Source organism: Rhinoderma darwinii, chromosome 2, assembly GCF_050947455.1.
Source record: "Rhinoderma darwinii isolate aRhiDar2 chromosome 2, aRhiDar2.hap1, whole genome shotgun sequence".
Taxonomy (NCBI): domain Eukaryota; kingdom Metazoa; phylum Chordata; class Amphibia; order Anura; family Rhinodermatidae; genus Rhinoderma; species Rhinoderma darwinii.
This window is the reverse complement of record NC_134688.1, coordinates 216,376,775-216,400,881: the sequence shown is the minus strand read 5'-3', so window position 1 is coordinate 216,400,881 and position 24,107 is coordinate 216,376,775.

The following is a 24,107-nucleotide window of genomic DNA, read 5'->3' as shown; positions in this document are numbered from 1 at the left end:
TGAATCTATACATATATATTATACATACCCATATTTGGGCTTTCTATTTCATTCTTTTATCCAATGAGGGTTCAATTAGATTGGGCTTGTTCGCAACCTATATATACAAAGCTTGTAAACACTAATTTTGTATCTCTCATTGCTTGTAACCTGACAACGATTAGTTGATGCCGCTTTTGGCTCTCGTCTGCTCGGCGCATGTGTGTTGAGGGTTGGTGACGCTTGCGTACCAGGATTAGGTATCCTAGTGACTGATTACACTCGTCACTTCCGGTTTTCGTCGGCCGGCTCAGCGCACGCTTGAGGGACATGGACGCCGTGAACAGTGAGCATTATTTAAATATTTAAATATATGAATTACTTATCATGGTCTCGAATGGTTAGAGGTCCTATATAGTTAATTTGCAGCACAGCTTTTTGAATATTTGATTATCATATAATTATGTCTGTATTATGTCTTTTTTTCAGCAGACAGAATCACACATGATAGGATTAGATACAATGGCTCAGCAGACAGTATCACACATGATAGGATTAGATACAATGGCTCAGCAGACAGTATCACACATGATAGGATTAGATACAATGGCTCAGCAGACAGTATCACACATGATTGGATTAGATATAGGGCCCAGCAGATAGTATCACACATGATAGGATTAGATACAGTGGCTCAGCAGACAGTATCACATGATAGGATTAGATACAGTGGCTCAGCAGACAGTATCACACATGATAGGATTAGATACAGTGGCTCAGCAGACAGTATCACACATGATTGGATTAGATATAGGGCCCAGCAGACAGTATCACACATGATAGGATTAGATACAGGACTCAGCTCGCTGACATTGCAGCTCCAGCGCTGGACCCAGGAAAGGTAAGAATAATAATTTAGCTTCTTTGTGTTACTGATTATTTTTGTGTGTTTGTGTTTTTTTACAGGTTCGGTTGTTGGACTTCGGATTCGAGGACTTCAATGACAGCGTTTTTTTATTGTCAATAAAATGGTTAATGGGGGTTGTGTTTTTTTATTTCAATAAAATATTTTTTCTATGTGCTTGTATCTTTTTAAACTTTATTATCACCGCCTTAGTAATGGCCGCTGGCTGATTGGCAACGTCCATTACTAAGGCGGGGCTTAATGTTAGCCGGTAAAAAGGCCAACACTAACCCCCATTATTACCCCGGTACCCACCGCCACCAGGGGTGCTGGGAAGAGCCAGTACCCGACCATCTGCAGTGACGGTCAGGCACCGGGGCGGCCGCAGGCTGGTAGTATTAGGCTGGGGAAGGCCAAAAACAGTGGCACCTACCACCCTGGTAATGCTGGGCTGCTGCTGCTGTGTTGTATCTGGCTGGTTATGAAAATTGGGGGGGGGGGACCCCACATCATTCTTTCCAATTATTTTTTATTTTATATTTTTCAAATGACGTGGGGTTCCCCCCATTTTTCATAACCAGCCAGATGCAATAAAGCAGCAGCAGCCTAGCATTACCAGGGTGGGAAAGGCCACTGTTTTTTGCCTTTCCCCTCCTGATAATACCAGTGGCCGACCATCACTACAGATGGTCAAGTACTGGATGGTACCCGGCTCTTCCCAGCACCCCTGGTGGCAGTGGGTACCGGGGTAATAAAGGGGGTTAGTGTTAGCCTCTGCACCGGCTAACACTAAGCCCCGCCTTAGCAATGGATGATGTCAATCAGCCGGCAGCCATTACTAAGGCGGTAGTAATATAGTTTTTAAAAAAACACAAAGACATAGAAAAAATATTTTATTGAAATAGAAAAAAACCCACACAACCCTCATTAACCATTTTTTTGATAATTAAAAAAGCCGTCATCGCAGTAGTCCTGGAATCCGACGTAGTCCAACGACCGAACCTGTAAGAAAACACACACAAAAAAAAAGATTAGTAACACATGTGTTAGGCTTAGATACAGGGCCCATGTGTGATACGGTCTGTGGGATCCTGTATCTAAGCCTACCACAAGGTAGGCTTAGATACAGAGTCCAGCAGACAGTAATCTTATACAGTATAAGATTACTGTGTGCTGGGGCCCTGTATCTAAACCTACAGTGTGGTAAGCTTATATACAGGGCCCATCAGACAGGATCACACATGGGCCATGTATCTAAGCCTACCATGTGATTGGCTTAGATACAGGGCCCAGCAGACAGCATCACACAATCTGTGATCCTGTCTCATGGGCCTTCTAAGCCTGCTGCATCATAGGCTTAAAGGGGTTGTCCAGTCCCTAAACATTGATGGCCTATCCTCAGGATAGGCCATCAATAGCTGATGTGTCGGGGTCCGTCTCCCGGGACCCGCCAATCAGCTGTTTTGAAGGGGCCGCAGCACTCGTACGAGAGCTGCTTCCCATTAATTTCCCTTACTCGCTCACACTGTGAATCGCCGACACTGATTCACAGCGTGACCGGAATGAAGTGACCGGAATGAAGGGGAAGCAGCTCTCGTACGAGTGCTGCGGCCCCTTCAAAACAGCTGATTGGCAGGTCCCGGGAGTCGGACCCCGCCAGTCAGCTTTAGCAGTCAGGGCTACTAATCTTACCTTCCTCTTCAGCCGCGGCAGAGGTCTTGTCCTCTCGATGTTGTGCGCGGCGCATAGCGTTGTGACGTCATGCGCTGCGCACAGCGCTTGATGTCAGGACCTCCGCTGCGATCCGGAACCAGGAAGGTAAGTACAGTCTGTTACTATAGTAACAGGGGCCCGTGGCCCGAGTTACTATAGTAACTTTTTATTGATGTGGTGCGGGGGGCCGTGGGCCCCCCTGGCTTCGGGGCCCGGTCGCAATTGCGACCCTGGCGACCCCTATAGCTACGCACTTTATATATATATGAGCTTTGTTGTAGTACTGTATATATGTATGAGAATGGTTCTGGAGCTGTAATTATAGAAGATATATCTATAATAACAAAATTGCAGGGCAGATGGAATTGTTCTCAATTCATTGTATATTTCATGGGAACCTGTCTGGTAGTTTTAACCCCTTGAACCGCCCCCATGCAGTAATACATGACCTGACAATATTTCCCCTGTATGTTTTTTCTCAAATGCAGCAAAATCTTTAAAATCCACTTTTAAAATGGCGCACACTATATTCTAATAACTCATTAAAGGGTCATGGGGCAGTGCCGCTATCCTGACCAGTCACATAGTCCTGCCTCCAAACCCAACTTTCCATGTTTGATTGACATCCCCTGGCTTATACAACTTTTTCGGATGCGCCATTGCATTGTGGCACTATACACAAAGGGGGGCTGCGTGGCACTATATACAAGGGGAGCTGTGTGGAACTGTACACATGGGGAGCTGTGTGGCACTATATATAAGGGGCCGTGTTCACTACTAAGGGGGGGCTGTGTGGCACTATATACAAGGTGGAGGGCTGTGGCTCTATCTACAGGGGGCTATGTGTGGCGCAAACTACAGGGGTCTGTGTGTGGCACTATCTACTAAGGGGGGGCTGTGCAGCACTATATGCAAGGGAGGGGGGCTGTGTGGCACTATATACAGTGGGAGCTGTATATCGCTATATACCAGGGGGGCTTTATGGCGATATCTACAAGGGGGAGGTGGGGGTCACTATCTACAAGTGGGTTGTGACACTGTTTATAGGCGGGGCTGTATAACACTGTCTACAGGGGGGCTGTATGGCACATTCTACAGGGGGCACTATCTATAAGGGGGGCTGCTTGTGGCACCTGGGGGGGGGGCCCCAGTCAAGAGTTCTTGTCTGCCTGCTATAGGGCCCAGTCTTTCCTAGTTACACCCCTGGGTGGCATTTTGAACCAGGGACGGACTGGACCGGGGGGAGGGGGCATGCCTTATTTTACTTAACTAATGTGCCGCATGATGGCGCCCATCTGTAAGAACACTCGTCCTCCTCACTGACGCTGTGCGCAGCACGTGCCGCCAGAGAGGAGCAGGTCTGCAGAAGGAGCGGTCTAGTGCTCTCTCCTCAAGAAGAGGAGTAACGACATGCACGATGCACAAGGTGAGCGGTGAGCGGTTGCCTGTATTAAAAACTGAGCGCCACTTATAGCGCTCACGCTCCTGCCTTCACTAATTTAAAAGGTGTCAGTCGGTTGAAGCTGGGGGACCAGGACCTGGGAGTATACTGCAAGAAGGTCTGGGCATTTTACTGACAGCCAAGGGCTCTATGAGGGGGGAATAATCCACCCCATGGAGCCCTCACGTTACTATAATGGAAGGATAGGGGGATGCAGGGGAGGGGCGGTCTGAGCGTCTGACTTATTGCAGAGGGCTCTATAGGGGGGAGTATTCTGCCCCCCCCTTTAGAGCAGTCAGTCGGATGCTCAGACCCCCCTAACCTTTCATTATAGTAACTAGTGAGGGCTCTATGGGGGGGATTATTCCCCCCAATAGAGCCCTCTGCTGTCAGTAAAACACCCAGACCCCCCTTGCAGTATTCTCCCGGCCCCCCAGTGTCGGCTGACCCCTTTTAAATTAGTAGGGGCAGGATCGAGCTGTTACCGATCACATCTAAGTTCATAACTTAGATGTGATCGATAATAGGTGACCTAATGGATTCAGGTCTCAGCACTAGATAAATCTCCTCTGTATACAGGATACAAAGCAGCTGCATCTCAAAAAGTTTAAATAATTTTCAATAAAAAGTAATTAAAACTTGCACCAATCACATTGATATATATGTCTCCTAAGGGATTGAATATAGAATATCCTTGTGGTCCACATATATAAGGATGGGCCACTTATTCTCTCCCTAAGATCGATAGAGATATGATTGGTTGACGTCCCCAAAGGTGTAATTGTGTGTTCTTGATGTATGTTTTTTGAGGTCCTATTTTGACCTCTTTCTAACATGCATTTTTAAATTTGTTTTTATATGTCATATACATTGTGTTTTTCCTTCTTGTATATTTCAGATACACAATCACATGTCAAGCAATTTTTGAGAGATATTGGAAAGCGGCAGAAGTCTTCTTGTTTCTATTTACAAAAAAGACAAATTCATGTTTGGATTATATATATGTACTGAGCCATATGAGATAGCTTATTAAAAATAACATGGGTCGTGGAGAATTATATATTTAGATTTTTTGGTCCTTATACTGTGGACGTTCGTATCTGCATTTTGGGTATTTGTATCTATGTCTTATTATTTTTTCAAAATGTGGGCGCAGCATTAATATTTAACGCATACTATCTTATTCAGACAGATGCGTTTCTCCTTGAAGGTGACACTCACGTGGGAATGTGTTTTATTCCTGTTTGAGTGCTAACCTTCCTTATAGCACAATATCTTTATTTTTTGCCCCATTGGTGATCATAGTTAACAACAGTGATCCATTATGACATACAATTTTTTGTTTCTATCAGTAGGGGGCGCCAGAGTACACTATCAGTAGTGTCCTTTCAGCTCCCTTTATCCAAATCTCCCGATGTGTGGAAATTTGGTTCAAAACCCATATAACTTTGTGGGGGTTGAACCTGATAATCCACGATATCATGTGTATCATGACAAATAATAGTCTTGTTCTTAATACTAAGCAATCTCTGCTCTGCGTTTTTTATAAATCCCAGCTGGCGCATGCGCAATAGAGGTGGAACGCATGTTCCGATGTGGCGCATGCGCAGTGGGGATTTATTGCCAGATGCGTTCCACCGGACTTAATATCCCGTTTGGGCGCCATCTTGGGACATGCGCAGTTGACACACGTGTGTGTCGGGCGCAATTCCCTATTCTCGGCATGGATTAACGTCTGTACAGTAAGTACACTTCTACTTAGATTTAATGAGTCTCTGCCTGCTTCCAATCATCCATAATTGCCCCTAATCATAGCACTTTGTTTGTCTACCACTACACTGTTGTATGTATTTCATGATATTTATATGCTTTACAGTGGGAGAACTATGCACATGTTTTATATGTCTTTTTATATAACTGACACATTTGTATGTATATGTTTTGATGGTATTATGCATTTAATTGTGTGATTGCCAATTTATGTATACTCTTCCTATAAATACCTGACACTTTGTTTTGTTTGTTATGGCTTGAGAAAGGTTCCTGTTGAACCGAAACGTTGCTGTATTGAGGTGAATAAATCCACTTTTTGCTTTCATCTACTCTGAAGTCCTGGTGCCGTTGCTGTGGTCTATGTGTTTTTTCTCTATTCTATTGGGGAATTGATTCACCCCCAGGTAACGAGCACATGGCCTGATTTTTTGGAAACCATTGGAGAGCTGTGTTCATCTACCATTGGACTGTATATATATATATATATATATATATATATATTTATTTCGTTTTTTTTATAAATATATATATATGAGTTTTTAAAGGTGTACATGGCCTTTAAACTGTAACTAAACTTTTATCATGTCATACATGTCAGAAGTTTTCATTGGTGGGGGACCGAGCATTGAGACCCCCACCGATCACTAAAATGAAGCAGCTGAAGTGCTCATGTGAGCGCTCAGCTGCTTCGTGTCTGTTCGGCTATTTCCGGAAATAAATGTATCGGTGTACGGACTCAATAGAAAGTCTATGAGCCCGTACACAGATACATTAATTTCCGGAAAAAGCCAAACAGACACGAAGCAGCTGAGCGTTCACACGAGTGCTTCAGCTGCTTCGTTCTAGCGATTGGTGGGGGTCTCCGTGCTCGGACCCCCACCAATCCAAACTTCTGACATATCACTATGACATGTCAGGGGTTTGTCGAACGTTTAGTTACACTTTAAGCTTTTTTTTCAATTTAATGGTTAAAAGGGATTGTGTGGAAGATTTATTTCAATAAAACTTTTTTTTTTATGTCTATGTTTTTAAATACTTCCTTACCGCCTTAGTAATGGCAGTTGTCTGATTGATAGCGTCCATTACTAAGAAGGGGCTTAGTGTTAGCCAGTAAAAAGGCTAGCACTAACCCCCTATTATTACCTGCTACCCACCACCACCAGGGGTACCGAAAACTATCCAGTACCTGACCATCTGAAGTGAAGAGTACTGGGGTGGCCGCAGGCTGGTACTATCAGGCTAGAATGGGAGAAAAACCATGGCCCTTCCCACCCTGGTAATGCTAGGCTGCTGCTGCTTTATTGTATCTGGCTGGTTATGAAAAATGGAGGGGATCTCACGTAATTTTTTTTTCAATTTATTTTTAAAAAATTACGTGGCGTTCCCCCTATTTTTCATAACTAGCCAGATACAATAAAGCAGCCGCAGCCTAGCATCACCAGGGTGGGAAGGGCCACATTTTTTGGCCCTTTCCAGCCTGATAATACCAGTTGCGGCCTAACCGTCGTTTCAGATGGACAGGTACTGAATCGTACTCGACTCTTCCCGGTATCCCTGGCGGCAGTGTGAACCGGGGTAAAAATAGGGGTTAGTGATAGCCTTTTTACTGGCTAATGCTAAGCCCCAGCCTTAGTAACTGAATGCTGTCAATCAGACAGCAGCCCAAAGTATTAAAAAAACAGACATAAGAATTTTTTTTTATTGAAATCAAAACTCCCCCATGCAACTTCCTTTAACAATTTTTTATTTTTTTTTAAAGTAGATAATTGAAGTAGTCCAATTAATCTACAACGTAGTCCAAACGGTCCAGCGGAACCCATCAAAAAAAAGTATAAAATGTAAAAAATGTTCATAAAAGCTTGTTTTTGTGTCGCAACATGCTGAGTGCCATACCTTTTTTTTATACCGTCTACAGGCTTCATGAGCAGTGGCGTAACTACCGCCGTAGCAGCCGTAGCGGTATCTCCCGGCTCTGCCATTAAACAAAAGACATGTATCCCCTATCCACAGGATAGGGGATACATGTGTGATCGCTGGCATTGATAGGGAGAACAGGGGACTAAAAGTCCCCTGAAGTTTTCCATCACAAACCTCGGACTTCCGGGGTCTGTGTCGGCAGCTCCGTAGAAATGAATGGAGCGCCGGTCGCGCTTGTGCGCATGCGTGACCAGCGCTCCTTTCATTTTTATTGAGCTGCGCAGATGCCGGAAGTCAGAGGTTAGTCATGGAGAACTTCAGGGGACTTTCGGTCCCCCGCTCTCCCTATCGCTGCCAGCGATCACACATGTATCCCCTATCCTGTGGATAGGGGATACATGTCTTTTGTATGACACACTGTAGGTCAGATTTTTTTGGGAGGGGGGACGCTGTATGGCGTTCCCTACAGGGGGGGGCTGTACGGCGTTCCCTACAGGGGGGGGCTGTATGGCGTTCCCTACAGGGGGGCTGTATGGCGTTCCCTACAGGGGGGGCTGTATGGCGTTCCCTACAGGGGGGCTGTATGGCGTTCTCTACAGGGTGGGCTGTATGGTGTTCTCTACAGGGGGGGCTGTATGGTGTTAGCGCCATACAGCCCCCTCTGTAGATAACGCCATACAGCCCCCCCTGTAGAGAACGCCATACAGCCCCCCTGTAGATAACGCCATACAGCCCCCTCTGTAGATAACGCCATACAGCCCACCTGTAGATAACGCCATACAGCCCCCTCTGTAGATAATACCATACAGCCCCCTGTAGATAACGCCATACAGCCCCCCTGTAGATAACGCCATACAGCCCTCCCCCTGTAGATAGCGCCATACAGCCCCCCTGTAGATAACGCCATACAGCCCCCCTGTAGAGAACGCCATACAGCCCCCTCTGTAGATAATGCCATACAGCCCCCTGTAGATAACGCCATACAGCCCCCTGTAGATAACGCCATACAGCCCTCCCCCTGTAGATAGCGCCATACAGCCCCCCTGTAGATAACGCCATACAGCCCCCCTGTAGATAGCGCCATACAGCCCCCACTGTAGATCACGCCATACAGCCCCCTGTAGATAGCGCCATACAGCCCCCTCTGTAGAGAACGCCATACAGCCCCCACTGTAGAGAATGCCATACAGCCCCCCTGTAGAGAACGCCATACAGCCCCCCCTGTAGATAACGGCATAAAGGTCCCTCTGTAGATAACACCATACAGCCCCCTTTGTAGATAACGCCATACAGCCCCCCTGTAGATATCTACAAAGGGGGCTGTATGGCGTTATCTACAGGGGGGCTGTATGGCGTTCTCTACAGGGGGGGCTGTATGGCATTCCCTACAGGGGGGCTGTATGGAGTTCCCTACAGGGGGGGCTGTATGACGTTCCCTACAGGGGGGGCTGTATGGCGTTCCCTATAGGGGGGCTGTATGGCGTTCCCTACAGGGGGGGCTGTATGGCGTTCCCTACAGGGGGGGCTGTATGGTGTTCCCTACAGTGGGGGCTGTATGGTGTTCCCTACAGTGGGGGCTGTATGGCGTTCCCTACAGGGGGGGCTGTATGGCGTTCTCTACAGGGGGGCTGTATGGCGTTAGCGCCATACAGCCCCCTCTGTAGAGAACACCTTACAGCCCCCCTGTAGAGAACGCCATACAGCCCCCTGTAGGTAATGCCATACAGCCCCCTCTGTAGATAACGCCATACAGCCCCCACTGTAGAGAACGCCATACAACCCCCCCTGTAGGGAACGCCATACAGCCCCCTCTGTAGATAATGCCATACAGCCCCCTCTGTAGATAACGCCATACAGCTCCCCCCTGTAGGGAACGCCATACAGCCCCCACTGTAGATAACACCATACAGCCCCCCCTGTAGATAACGCCATACAGCCCCCACTGTAGATAACGCCATACAGCCCCCTCTGTAGATAACTCCATACAGCCCCCTGTAGATAACGCCACACAGCCCCCTCTGTAGATAGCGCCATACATCCCCCTGTAGAGAACGCCATACAGCCCCCTGTAGATAACGCCATACAGCCCCCTGTAGATAACGCCATGCAGCCCTCCCCCTGTAGATAGCGCCATACAGCCCCCCTGTAGATAACGCCATACAGCCCCCCTGTAGATAGCGCCATACAGCCCCCACTGTAGATCACGCCATACAGCCCCCTGTAGATAGCGCCATACAGCCCCCTCTGTAGAGAACGCCATACAGCCCCCACTGTAGAGAATGCCGTACAGCCCCCCTGTAGAGAACGCCATACAGCCCCCCCTGTAGATAACGGCATAAAGATCCCTCTGTAGATAACACCATACAGCCCCCTTTGTAGATAACGCCATACAGCCCCCCTGTAGATATCTACAAAGGGGGCTGTATGGCGTTATCTACAGGGGGGGCTGTATGGCGTTCCCTACAGGGGGGGCTGTATGGCATTCCCTACAGGGGGGGCTGTATGGAGTTCCCTACAGGGGGGGCTGTATGACGTTCCCTACAGGGGGGGCTGTATGGCGTTCCCTATAGGGGGGCTGTATGGCGTTCCCTACAGGGGGGGCTGTATGGCGTTCCCTACAGGGGGGGCTGTATGGTGTTCCCTACAGTGGGGGCTGTATGGCGTTCCCTACAGGGGGGGCTGTATGGCGTTCTCTACAGGGGGGCTGTATGGCGTTAGCGCCATACAGCCCCCTCTGTAGAGAACACCTTACAGCCCCCCTGTAGAGAACGCCATACAGCCCCCTGTAGGTAATGCCATACAGCCCCCTCTGTAGATAACGCCATACAGCCCCCACTGTAGAGAACGCCATACAACCCCCCCTGTAGGGAACGCCATACAGCCCCCTCTGTAGATAATGCCATACAGCCCCCTCTGTAGATAACGCCATACAGCTCCCCCCTGTAGGGAACGCCATACAGCCCCCACTGTAGATAACACCATACAGCCCCCCCTGTAGATAACGCCATACAGCCCCCACTGTAGATAACGCCATACAGCCCCCTCTGTAGATAACGCCATACAGCCCCCCTGTAGATAACTCCATACAGCCCCCTGTAGATAACACCACACAGCCCCCTCTGTAGATAGCGCCATACATCCCCCTGTAGAGAACGCCATACAGCCCCCTGTAGATAACGCCATACAGCCCCCACTGTAGAGAACGCCATACAGAGTCCCCCCTGTAGATAACGCCATACACCCCCCTTTGTAGATAACGCCATACAGCCCCCTCTGTAGATATCTACAAAGGGGGCTGTATGGCGTTATCTACAGGGGGGCTGTATGGCATTACCTACAGGGGGGCTGTATGGAGTTCTCTACAGAGGGGGCTGTATAGCGTTATCTACAGGGGAGCTGTATGACGTTATCTACAGGGGGATGTATGGCGTTATCTACAGAGGGGGCTGTATGGCGTTATCTACAGGGGGGCTGTATGGCGTTATCTACAGGGGGGCTGTAAAAAAGGCACTATCTACAAGGGGGGGTTGTGTGACACATAGGGGAGGGGGGCCCCAGTCAAAAGTTTGCTATGGGGCCCAGTCTTTCCTAGTTACGCCCCTGTTCATGAGGGCTTATTTCTTGTGGTACGAGTTGTAGTTTCCATTGGTACCATTTTAAGGTTCTTTCCTGGGAATGAGATTGAACAAAACACAGCAATTCCGCCATTGTTTTTTTTTAACAGAGTTTACCTGTGGGATAAATAGTGCATTCATTTTATAGTATTTTTTTTTTTTTTTTTTTCTATAATAAGGCATTTTGTAAGGAGAAAAAAGGGCTTTTGTTTCTTCATGAACATTTTATTTAAGTTTTTTTTACATATGTTTTTAGTCTTGGACATGAAATTATTTGATCACTGACATGATACACTGTATTACTTATGTATTGCAGTATATTGTGCCTGCCATTGTAAAATGAACAGGCAGCCTTTTATGTCAGCAGGACCTAAAGCTTTGTGCACACTACATTTTTGCCCTACATTTAGCGTGTATGTCTTTAGATTCGAGGACTACTTCGATAACGGTGTCTTCTTATTCCCAATAAAATGGATAATGAGGGTTGTGTGTTGGATTTTTATTTCAATAAAATATTTTTTTTGTCTTTGTATTTTTCTAAACTTTATTACTACCACCTTAGTAATGGCCGCTGGCTGACTGACATCATCCATTACTAAGGTGGGGCTTAATGATAGACATGAAGAGGCTAACACAAACCCACATTATTACCCAGGGGTACCGGGAAGAGCCGGGTACGATCCGGTACCCGACCATCTGCAGTGATGAAGGGGCACCGTCGCGGCTGCAGGCTGGGAAAGCCCAAAACCAATGGCCTTTCCCACCCTGGTAATGCTAGCCTGCTGCTGCTATGTTGTATTTGCCTGGTTATACCATGGGGGTACCCCACATCGTTCTTTCCAACTATTTTTTTTATTTTTTTTTAAATGGCTTGGGCCCCCGCCCCCCATTTTTTATTACCAGCCAGATACAACACAGCAGCAGCAGGCTAGCATTACCAGGGTGGGAAGGGCCACTGCCTTTGGCCTTTCCCAGCCTAATAATACCAGCCTGCGGCCTCCCCTGTCTCCAGCCATCACTGCAGATTGTTGGATACAGGATCGTACCCGACTGTTCCAGATACCCCTGGTGGCGGTGCATATCAAGGTAATAATGGGGGTTAGTGTTAGCTTTTAACCGGCTAACACTAAGCCCTGCCTTAGTAATGGACACTGTCAATCAAGCAGCGGCCATTACTAAGGTGGTAGTTAGAAAGTTTAAAAAAATACAAAGACATAGAAAAAATAGGTCTATTGAAATAAAAATAAACCCCACACATTCCTCATTAACCATTTTATTGATAACAAAAAAGCGTCATCGAAGTAGTCCAACAACCGGACCTGTAAAAAAACACAAACACAAAAAAAAAACATTAGTAAGGGCCTGTTCACATCACCACTGCCCTTCCGTTGACCGGTTCAGTCAGTGGTTTCCGTCGGGTATCCCCTCAATGGAAAGGCAAACTAAAATCTCAGCTCCGTTTCCCTCATCATTGATCTCAATTGACCGCCGACGGAACCCCTCAACGGAAGGGCAACGATGATGTGAACACAGCCTAATACATATGGTAGGCTTAGATACAGAGCCCATGTGCATGAGTGCTACTGTTTGTTGCACCCTGTATCTAAGCCTACCACAAGGTAGGCTTAGATACAGAGTCCAGCAGACAGTAATCTTATACAGTATAAGATTCCTGTCTGCTGGGGCCCTGTATCTAAGCCTACCACATGATAGGCTACCCATTGATGGCCTATCCTCAGGATAGGCCATCAATAGCTGATGGGTCGGGGTCTGACTACCGGGATCCCCACCAATCAGCTGTTTTGAAGGGGGTGCAGTGCTCATCCAAGCGCAGCTTCCAGTGGCGTAACTACCCCTGTAGCAGCCATATCGGCTGCTATGGTGTCTGTGGCATGAGGGGGGCTGTGCCGCCAGCTGGCATGGCCCCCTCCATGCCCGTAGGCGCCGCTGGCAGCTGCTATGCCTGGTACAGCAGTAGCAACGCCACATTCAATAGTGTCTGCGTCCTTCGGACGCAGATGCTATTGAACACTATGACAGAGCAGGGAGGTATATATACATTTGGTATCACCGTAATCGTATTGACCCGCAGAATAAAGTTAAGTTGTTGTTTTTACCGCACGGTGAAAGCAGTAAAAACGAAACCCAAAAAGCAAATGGAGGAATCGCAGTTTTATCCAATTTCACCCCGCAAAGAATTTTATTTTCAGTTTCCCAGTACATTATATGGTACTTTAAATGGTGTCAATAGAAACTAAAACTCTTCCCGCAAAAAATAAGCCCTCACACTGCTCTATTGATGGAAAAAGAAAAAAATTATGGCGTTTGGAAGGCGGGGAGTGAAAAACTAAAATGGAAAAGCAAAAAAGGATCAGTCCTACAAAGGTTAATTAATTTCTATAAAAAAAAAAAAATTATTACCACATGTGTGGTATTGTCATACTCGGGAGAGATTGCGTAACAAATTTAGGGCGACTTTTTCTCTTTTATCTCTTGTGAAAATGAAAAAATACAACATTTTAGTGGACAAAACTGTTGATATTCATTTTCACGGCCTAATTCTACTAAATTCTGCAAAAACCTGTGTGGTATAAATGCTTACTATACCCCTAGAAAAATTCCTTGGGAGGTATAGTTTCCCAAATAGGGTCACTTTTGGGGTGTTTCCACTGTTTTGGTCCCTCCAGGCCATTGCAAACACGACATGGCACTCAAAACCAATCCAGCAAAATCTTCGCTCCAAAATCCAAATGGTGCTCCTTCCATTCTGAGCCCTGCCGTTGGTCCAAACAGCAGTTTATTACCATATATGGGGTATTTCTGTTATCGGGAGAAGATGCTTTACAAATATTCGGGTGCATTTTCTTCTTTATTCCTTGTAAATATTACAAATTTCTATGTTTTTTCAGAAAAAAAGTAGATTTTCATTTTCACAGACTAACTCCAATAAATATAGCAAAATACCTATGGGGTCAAAATGCTAACTATACCCCTAGATAAATTCCTTGAGGGGTTTAGTTTCCAAAATGGGGTCACTATTGGGGAGTTTCCACTGTTTTGGCACCACAAAACCTCTTCAAGCCTGACATGATGCCTAAAATATAATCTAAAAAAAAAAGCAGGCCCCAAAATCCTGTAGGTGCTCTTTTGATTCTGTGGCCTGTGCTTAGGTCCATTAGGCCACTAGGGCCACATGTGGGATATTCATAAAAACTGAAGAAACTGGGCAATAAATATTGAGTTGCGTTTCTCTGGCAAAACCTTTTTTTATTACAAATGAATTTCGTAAAAAAAAAATGAAATTTGTAAATTTCCCCTTTACTTTGCTTTATTTCCTGTGAAACGCCTAAAGGGTTAAGACACTTTCTAAATGCTGTTTTGAATACTATAAGGGGTGCAGTTTTTAAAATGGGATGATTTATTGGGGGATTCTAATATATAAGGCCCTCAAAACCACTTCAGAACTAAACTGGTACCTGTAAAAATAGGTTTTTGACATTTTCTTGAAAATGTGAGAAATTGCTGCTAAAGTTCTAACCTTGTAACGTCCTAGAAAAATAAAAGGACATTCAAAAAACGATTCAAACATAAAGTACACATATGGGAAATGGGGAAATGGTAACTAGTGACTATTTTGTGTGGTATTACTATCTGTTTTACAAGCAGATACATTTAAATTTAGAAAAATGCAAATTTTTGTAAATTTTCTCTAAATTTTGGTGTTTTTCACAAATAAATATTTACAATACAATATGTCACGAGAAAACAGTCTCAGAATCGCTTGGATAGGTAACAGCATTCCCAAGTTATTACCACATAAAGTGACACGTCAGATTTGAAAAAATCGGCTATGCCACAAAGCCAAAACAGGCTGCGTCCTGAAGGAGTTAATGAAGCCCAGTTTTCCACTCTGATAACCTGGAGTCGCCTGAACCTCTATTAATGTCCTACCAGGTTACATAGTTAGTGTAACGTCTATGGCCACGGTCCGTCGTTTGGTCGTTAACCTCGACGGCCGTGGCCATGGACATCTTATCTCGCTGCAGCGTCGTCCTCCTGTGAGGCTCCGGCACTCACTTCCAGATCTCGAGTGTCTCCGGCGAGCGCAGGCGTCCGCGCGTGCATGGCCTTAAAGGGCCAGTGCGCGCATTTTTGCAGGAAGTCTGCAATCTAGCCCAGGATGCCCTGGGCTATAAAAAGGGCTCTGTCCTCTTGCTCTTTGCCAGAGCGTTGTGCGTTACCCTTCGTTTGTCGTGCTTATGGTCTCCCAGTGTCTTCCAGTTTGCCAGTGTACCTTGCTCCTGTATCCTCTATCCCGTATCCTGTTTCCGTGCTACCTAGTGCTATTGCCGTGCTGTGCTATTGCCGTGCTGTTCTACAGCCTACGCTTGATGTGCTACGCCTCACCTGACGACTTCCCGCCGCCTGGTCCTGGACGTGCCTGCCTCACTACTGCCTACGATTGCCTCAGGTACCCTCGCTGAACTAATTGAACTCCGTACTTACCTGTTCGGGCAGCTGCCAATCCGCTACGCGGTACGGCCCAGTGGGTCCACACCCCGCATCGTGACAGTTAGTACGGTTGAAAAAAGACAGATGTCCATCCGAATATGATGTCTATGTAAGACTTGATCCATACCAAATCTCTAAAGTGATGACCAATTATGTCCCCTGTTGGGCATATACCGTATCTCCCAGGTTTCTTTTTCCCCTCTGCCCCCCACATGATCTTCCTTTCCACTTTCCTTTTTCATTCCCTCCGCTTCACTGTTTCTGAAATCCCTATTTAACTCCTCTTCACCTGACACTATATTATGCTTAAGACTCCATGGCTTGTTAAATCATTTAGTGCTATCTCACGCTATGATTTATCCATGTTATTGTGCTTTGTATTGTTTTAAAATTCAAAATGTAAATCTTACAAGGTAAAGGCCCTTTTACACTGTGCAAATATCGGGCAGACAAGCGCTCATAGAATGCTTGTTGCTGATAATTGTCCTATGTAAACAGGGCAGCGTTCATCTGCTGATCGTATTGTTTAAAAAAACGGAAATATTATTGTTGTCGGCAGCACATCTCCCTGTGTAAATAAAAAAAGGAAGAGTAGCAGCACATCACAAACCCAGTTACTTCATGGAAGATAGTTCACCAAATTGTAGGTATATGTCCGGTGCACGCAGTATAGAATCGTAGCCAAATAGACTCCAGATATAGACATAAAAAAATTTGAGAAACTGCAAAACATGAGGTATCAAAAGAGTATAAAAATTAATGTTATTCCACCATAATACACAACCAGAAAGATGTGCTACCAACATGATAGAAATGTATAGAGACAAGTGATCGGGATAAAGACCGCTCTTCCCCATACATAGCTCCTTGTGACAGGAGCAAACGAGCTCCGGTGTAATAGGGTTTAGGCTTTTTTAAAATCTGCGCTGTGGACTCCATTTGTAACAGAAGACACAACGCTCTGCTGGATCTGACATACGTCGGATAACAACAGTGCTTAAAGGATCCCATTGACTTAACAATGAGGTCTGTAAGGGTTTCATTGTTGTATCTGTCGTTTTAACGTCAAGAATAGTGCTGCATGCTGCGCTATTCTAGCTATCAATCTGATGGAATTGACGAAATTGTGCATCTGACGTAAATGAGTTCTAATTAAGAAATGTTGAAGCCTACTGGGAAAAAAGCTTAAATAAATCCGAAAAAGGTGCTCATAACCATCCTAAATAACAGAAACTGATCAATTTGTTATTCACTGGAATGGATTACAATATGATTAATTCCAGCGAATAACAATTTCAGATTCTGTGCATCTCTGCACAAAGTTAATTTTTGATGGTAATGGGGGGCCTTTTTATATTTATTTTATTTGCATTGTGGAAAGGTGGACTCATTGAAATGCTGCCCCTGTCCAATTAAGGACTTAAATATTGTTTTCTCTTTTATGTAAAATGAGAACATTTGATTGTTTTATGAAAAGGAGCAAAATAAATAATAACAGGGCTCTCATGGCTATATTTGGAATGGGGCTATGTGTTATGATCGCCTTTAGCAGCAAGTGAGTTCAGAACATAAAATGCTTTTAATTATTTCTTCTCCAATCTGTGGCATGTGTGTTTTCAGAGGCGTAGCTAGGTTCCCCTGCACCCGGGGCAAAGATTCAGTTTGGCGCCCATCCCCTCAACTTCTTTGCCGACATCTCCTTCCCCCTCTCTATGTGTAACATCCAACGTCCGCGGACCGTCGTTCCGACTTACTCCTTTACAGCCGCGGCCATGGACTTGTGAGTGCTGACCTACATCTCCTTCCTAGGAGACGCCAGCACTCACTTCCGCTCCGCTCTGCTGAGTCCCGTAGTGTGCACATGCGCGCTCGCGCCCGGCCTTAAAGGGTCAGTGCGCGTATATGTATAAAGTTAACAATTAGCCCATGATAACCCAGGACTTTAAAAAGGGCTCTGCCCTTTCACTCCTTGCCTGAGCATTGTTGTGTATACTCATGTCAGTCTTAGCAAATTGTCCCTTAGTGTTATCCTGTTCCCGTGCCCTGCTACCTGTATCCTGTATCCCGTGCTGTATTTGTACCTGTGCCTTAGAGTGTTGGGGTCGTGATGCTGTCTTACACCACATCGGGTGCCACCTGCCACGCCTGATATCATCCGCCATGTCTGGCATCATCTGATTTCAAGTTCATCTGTGCCTAAGCCTCTGCTACTATCTGGACTATCAAAGGTACTCTTGTACTAGGACTTTGTATAGACTGTTGGTTGGCCAGCTGCTACTCCACTACTGCGGTGCGGCCTAGTGGATCCACATACCTCTAGGATCCAAGAGATAGGTCATTGGTATATCATCGGTGCAGGTTCGACATCCAGGCTCCGCACCGATATGCCTCTCTGGTGGCCATGGAACTGTGAGCGCTGGTCCCCATCTCCTCCTCAGAAGACGCCAGCGCTCAAATCCGCTTCTCCAGGCCGGGTACAGTAGGATGCGCATGCAAGCTCGTCCCTGCTCATAAAGGGCCAGCGTGCGCACCTGAAATTAATACTAAATTAGCCATTGAGTACCCTGGACTATAAGAAGGACCCAGCCCCTTCCTGCAATGCCTGAGCGTTGTCATACCCAGTTTGTCTAAGCAATTGGTTAGACAAATACAGTGTTCCCCATTCCTGTACCTGTATCTCGTGCTATCCTGGTTAAGTGCCGTGCTGAGCTGAAGTCGTGCTGTGCTGTATACCACGCCTGTCCTTCTGCTGCCTAGTCCCAGCCGAGCCTGTCTCACTACTGTCCAAGCTGCCACAGGTACACTATACGAACTATAGACTGTGACCTGCGTCCTGTTGGCCAGCTGCCATACCGCCAAGGTGGTACGGCCCAGTGGATCCACGTACCCAACGTGACACGGATTATGGCACATAATGCTATGTACGGAGCTCGGAAGCAGCTGGCTCCGTACATAGCATAGCGGCCGTGCTGCAGAACTGCAGGTCCGCTTCTGTTCACTTGAATAGGAGCAGAGCTGCAGTACTACAGCTCGGCCGCTATTCCGTGGCCGGAGCTAAGTGCCTCCGGCATGTACCTCCAGTGCACGGACGCACCGGACCAGCTGATCTGTGTGGGGCCCGGCTGTTGGACCCCCACAGATCATGTACTGATGACCTATCCGCTGGTCATCAGTTGTCAAAAGGTGGAAAACCCCTTCAAGACCCCACCAAAGCCTACAATGTAGGAGTTTTGTCAACCACTTTGTTCTAGGTATAGTGGGGGTTGCAGTGGGTGTTGCAGCGATCAAACATGGGAAAGCTCATGTCCTCTAAAATAGATTTCTATTAAAAGTAAATTATATAAATAGTTGTTAATAGCAAATACTGCCGTTTAATAAATTATAAATTGCTGGTTTAAGTCACATAGTTGTATTACAATGTCACATAATTGTATTGGCCCTCTGGCCACATACAACATACTTAGCCATACTCTTTATTTAACTTTGCAGTTTTTTTTAAATTTTACTACATTCTTCGCATTACACATTACATGGCACAGACTCCAACTAAGAGACTGGTTGTTCTATTCTTCTATTATTCCTACTGGAAATGCACACATAAATTGACATCTGGGAATTACTATTCCCCTTGTCAATAGGGTTTGTCCCAACACACTTAGACACCTTCAGAACTGATTGGACAGTATTAGGCTGGATTCACACGAGCATGTTACGTCCGTAATGGACGGAACGTATTTTGGCTGCACAGTGCAGAGAGCCGGGCTCCTAGCATCATAGTTATGTACGACGCTAGGAGTCCCTGCCTTTCCGTGGAACTACTGTCCCGTACTGAAAACATGATTACAGTACGGGACAGTTGTCCAGCAGCGAGGCAGGGACTCCTAGCGTCGTACATAACTATGATGCTAGGAGCCCGGCTCCCTGCACTGTGTTTGGTCCGGGACTTCCGGCCGAAATACGTTCCGTCCATTACGGACGTAACATGGTCGTGTGAACCCAGCCTTAGAATTAGTAGGAACACACCCTATTGACAAGGGGAATAGTAACACCCAGCTGTCAATTTATTCATACATTTTTTAAGGTGCTCCAGAATGGTTGGACAGGTCCGCTTTAAAAATAGTGTTGTCTTCAGATATTATCATTTTACAAATGTATTGCTTCCACTAAGGCCCTGTTCACACAGAGTTTTTTGCAGGCAGAATTTCTGTCTGGAATTTTGAGGCAGATATTGACCTTCCTGCATGCCGTTTTCTTTGCAGTGTTTTGTTCGGCCATGGCCATAGAGAACCGCGGGCAAAAAATGCAGTGAAAAACACTGTTTCTGCCTCCCATTGATGTCAGTGGGAGATCAGAGACGTAAACGCCCGAAGAAAGGTCATGTCGCTTCTTTTTCCCGCAAGCGTTTTTTTCAGCTCACCGGAAAAAAAATGCCTCCACCTCCCATTGAGATCAATGAGAGGCGATTTCGGCCTTTTTTTGCCGCGGTCTCCGATACAGTTTCCGTGTTAAAAACCATGCCAAAAAACTTAGTGTGAACAGGGCCTTATTGTAAAGCATTATCATTATGAAGAATATTCTCATAATATGATAGCGTGAGTATAGTCAATAAGGACAGATCAGTCTTGAGGCATGTTGGTGTATTCACCTGTTACAATCTGTCAAGCGAGATGGGTGTATCTGACAAAATGAAACATATTTTCCTGTATATAATCACTACCTACAAGATGAACTCCTTTAACCTCAATGCCAGTCCTCCTCTGCAGAGCAATCTTATAACAATAATGATAATAATAATAATAACAACAATAACTACTAGAATTACAGTTCACTTTCTTGACTTCTTGCCTCATAATCTTTCCACATTTTCTTGTCAGAGGTAAACTTGGCAGTGTAGCACATAGAAATTCCACAATTAATCTCATATTTCTTTGCCCAAAAGGAATAAATTTGCAATGAGTAAGCCCAGTCAGCCTTGAATGTCTTCCAGAGAGTATTGCTGGAGTTTACAACACACTATCGTATTCATACAATGTTAACTTTTATAGTCACTGTTCTTGTTTGTCATTGTAAGGGTATGTGCACACACACTAATTACGTCCGTAATTGACGGACGTATTTCGGCCGCAAGTCCCGGACCGAACACAGTGCAGGGAGCCGGGCTCCTAGCATCATACTTATGTACGACGCTAGGAGTCCCTGCCTCGCTGCAGGACAACTGTCCCGTACTGTAATCATGTTTTCAGTCCGGGACAGTAGTTCCACAGAGAGGCAGGGACTCCTAGCGTCTTACATAAGTATGATACTAGGAGCCCGGCTCCCTGCACTGTGTTCGGTCCGGGACTTGCGGCCGAAATACGTCCGTCAATTACGGACGTAATTAGTGTGTGTGCACATACCCTTACAGATCTCCTTGGCTTATGAATAAAAGCTTTGCACTAGGGGTTGCCCCTTATGTAAGTAGCTAAGAAATCATGTTTTTTGTATAACAGAGCTGAAGATTGAAGTATTTCATGACGGTATTTGATGCTATAAAGTTATGTATGAGTTCATAAACTCAGACTCCTTTAATCTGGCACCTGATGTGGGAAATTATCTGATAGTCCAACACTGGTATTTTCCCTAGCAGTGGTAAATCAGAGGAGGGTCATTGGCTAGTTGGCATCAGATCATTGGCAAGTTAGTGCTTTGATAGCTTGCCATTGGAACATTGGCGCATATGATTTTAGGCATATGATCTATTCTAAGGCTTAAAAGCGGCGTCAACATGAGTATACAGCAGAGTGTATACAGAAATGTGTGTACAGCAGCGGGAGGATATTTTCATTGCCAAGCACAGGAACTTGATGAAGAACAAGACATCCACAGCGTGGTCCAAATTATCAATACATACTTAAAAAAGATCTGAAATATTTCGGCACTTTCAAGCAGGAGAGTATTTGGAATGCAACTGTACATAATAAAGAAACATTTTGATCTTCACTTGGCAAAGTTTCATTTTTATCAAATACAACCAGAAGGATAATATTACCACTAAAACTAGATTGAGGTCATACATTCATGTTAGTAAATAATTGATTCGTGGGAAAATGTTCCTTGAAATTTCACCTTCAGCTTATATTGCTACTCAGTGGCGGACACAGACTGCAAAAGGCCCCTGTGCAGATAATGTGCCAGGGCCCCCCCGCCCCCCCCCCCCAATACCGACAAAGTTACCTAAACATATATATGCATATAAAAATAAACCTTACTAATAAAAATTATGAAGGAAGATTTATATTGTACATTTTATTACCAGTTTAGAACACAAGTAACACATTTTTTTCCGGGTTAAATTCTTATCTAAACTAAGTCCCTAAATGTGGGCAAAGAAAATGAAAAACCTATACTCACCTCCTCCGGCGCCTCCGTTCCCCCTCCGCAGCCCCTATCCCTTTCTGTGTTTACAAAGCTGCTGTGGTGACGCGCGGTCGATGGCACATGACCGCTGCAGCCAATCAATGCCCTCAACAGCGATTTGCTGTGGAACTACTGTCCTCAGCAGCACACCAATGAGGAGTTATTGGCAGCAGCGGTCACGTGCCATCGGCAGCGCGTCACCAGTGCAGCCTTGTACACTTGTAACACAGACCGAGACAGGAGGATGGGGGCTGCGGCGGGTGAACGGAGGCGAGGGAGGAGGTGAGTATAGTTTTTTTATTTTCTTTGCCCACATTTAGAGACTTAGGTTAAATTGAATCATTGAATATAACACAAAGCACTCATGCAACTGAGATGCAATAATTTAGATGATCTTATCATGCTTAGCTTACTGCACTGTTACCTATCAAGCAGGACTGAATCTCAAGATATCTACAGAGGGGGCTGTATGGCGTTATCTACAGGGGGGACTGTATGGCGCTATCAACAGAGGGGGCTGTATGGCGTTATCTACAGGGGGGACTGTATGGCGCTATCTACAGAGGGGTCTGTATGGCGCTATCTACAGGGGGGTCTGTATGGCGCTATCTACAGGGGGGACTGTATGGCGCTATCTACAGGGGGGACTGTATGGCGCTATCTACAGGGGGGACTGTATGGCGCTATCTACAGGGGGGACTGTATGGCGCTATCTACAGGGGGGACTGTATGGCGCTATCTACAGGGGGGGCTGTATGGCGTTATCTACAGGGGGGCTGTATGGCGTTATCTACAGGGGGCTGTATGGTGTTATCTACAGGGGGGACTTTATGGCGTTATCTACAGTGGGGTCTGTATGGCGTTATCTACAGGGGTTCTGTATGGCGTTCCCTACAGGGGGGGTCTGTAGGGAAAGTCATACAGCCCCCCCCTGTAGGGAACGCCATACAGACCCCCCTTTAGGGAACGCCATACAGACCCCCCTGTAGGGAACGCTATACAGCCCCCCCTGTAGGGAACGCTATACAGCCCCCCCTGTAGGGAACGCCTTACAGCCCCCCCCTGTAGGGAACGCTATACAGCCCCCCCCCTGTAGGGAACGCCATACACCCCCAATCACTCAAAAAAATGCGACCTACAGTGTGAAAAGACAAAAGACATGTATCCCCTATCCACAGGATAGGGGATACATGTGTGATCGCTGGCATTGATAGGGAGAGCGGGGGACCGAAAGTCCCCCGAAGTTCTCCATCACTCACCTCTGACTTCCGGTGTCTGCGCAGCTCAAGTGTGACCGGCGCTCCATTCATTTCTACGGAGCTGCCGACACAGACCCCGGAAGTCCGAGGTTTGTGATGGAGAACTTCAGGGGACTTTCGGTCCCCCGTTCTCCCTATCAATGCCAGCGATCACACACGTATCCCCTATCCTGTGGATAGGGGATACATGTCTTATGTTTAATGGCAGAGCGGGGAGATACTCCCTGCTCTGCCGTAGTGTTCCGTGGCATCGCGCTGTAGCAGCCATAGCGGCAGCTAGCGGAGATTCCGGCCAAGGTGGGGGCCCGTGCCGGCAGGTGACGCGGGCCCCCTCATGCCGCGGCCCCGTAGCAGCCGCTACGGCTGCTATAGCAGTAGTTACGCCCCTGTGTTAGGGGGAGTTCACACTGAGGTTTTTTTCGCGAAAAACGTCAGAAAGTGCCTCCCATTGAAATCCATGAAATTTTTCCTGCGAGCAGTAAAAACCGCATGCGGGAAAAAGAAGCGCAATGCCCTTTCTTCGGGCGTTTCTGTCTCTGACTTCCCATTGACAACAATGGCAGGCAGAAAATGCGTTTTTTGCTGCGTTTCCCTGCCCA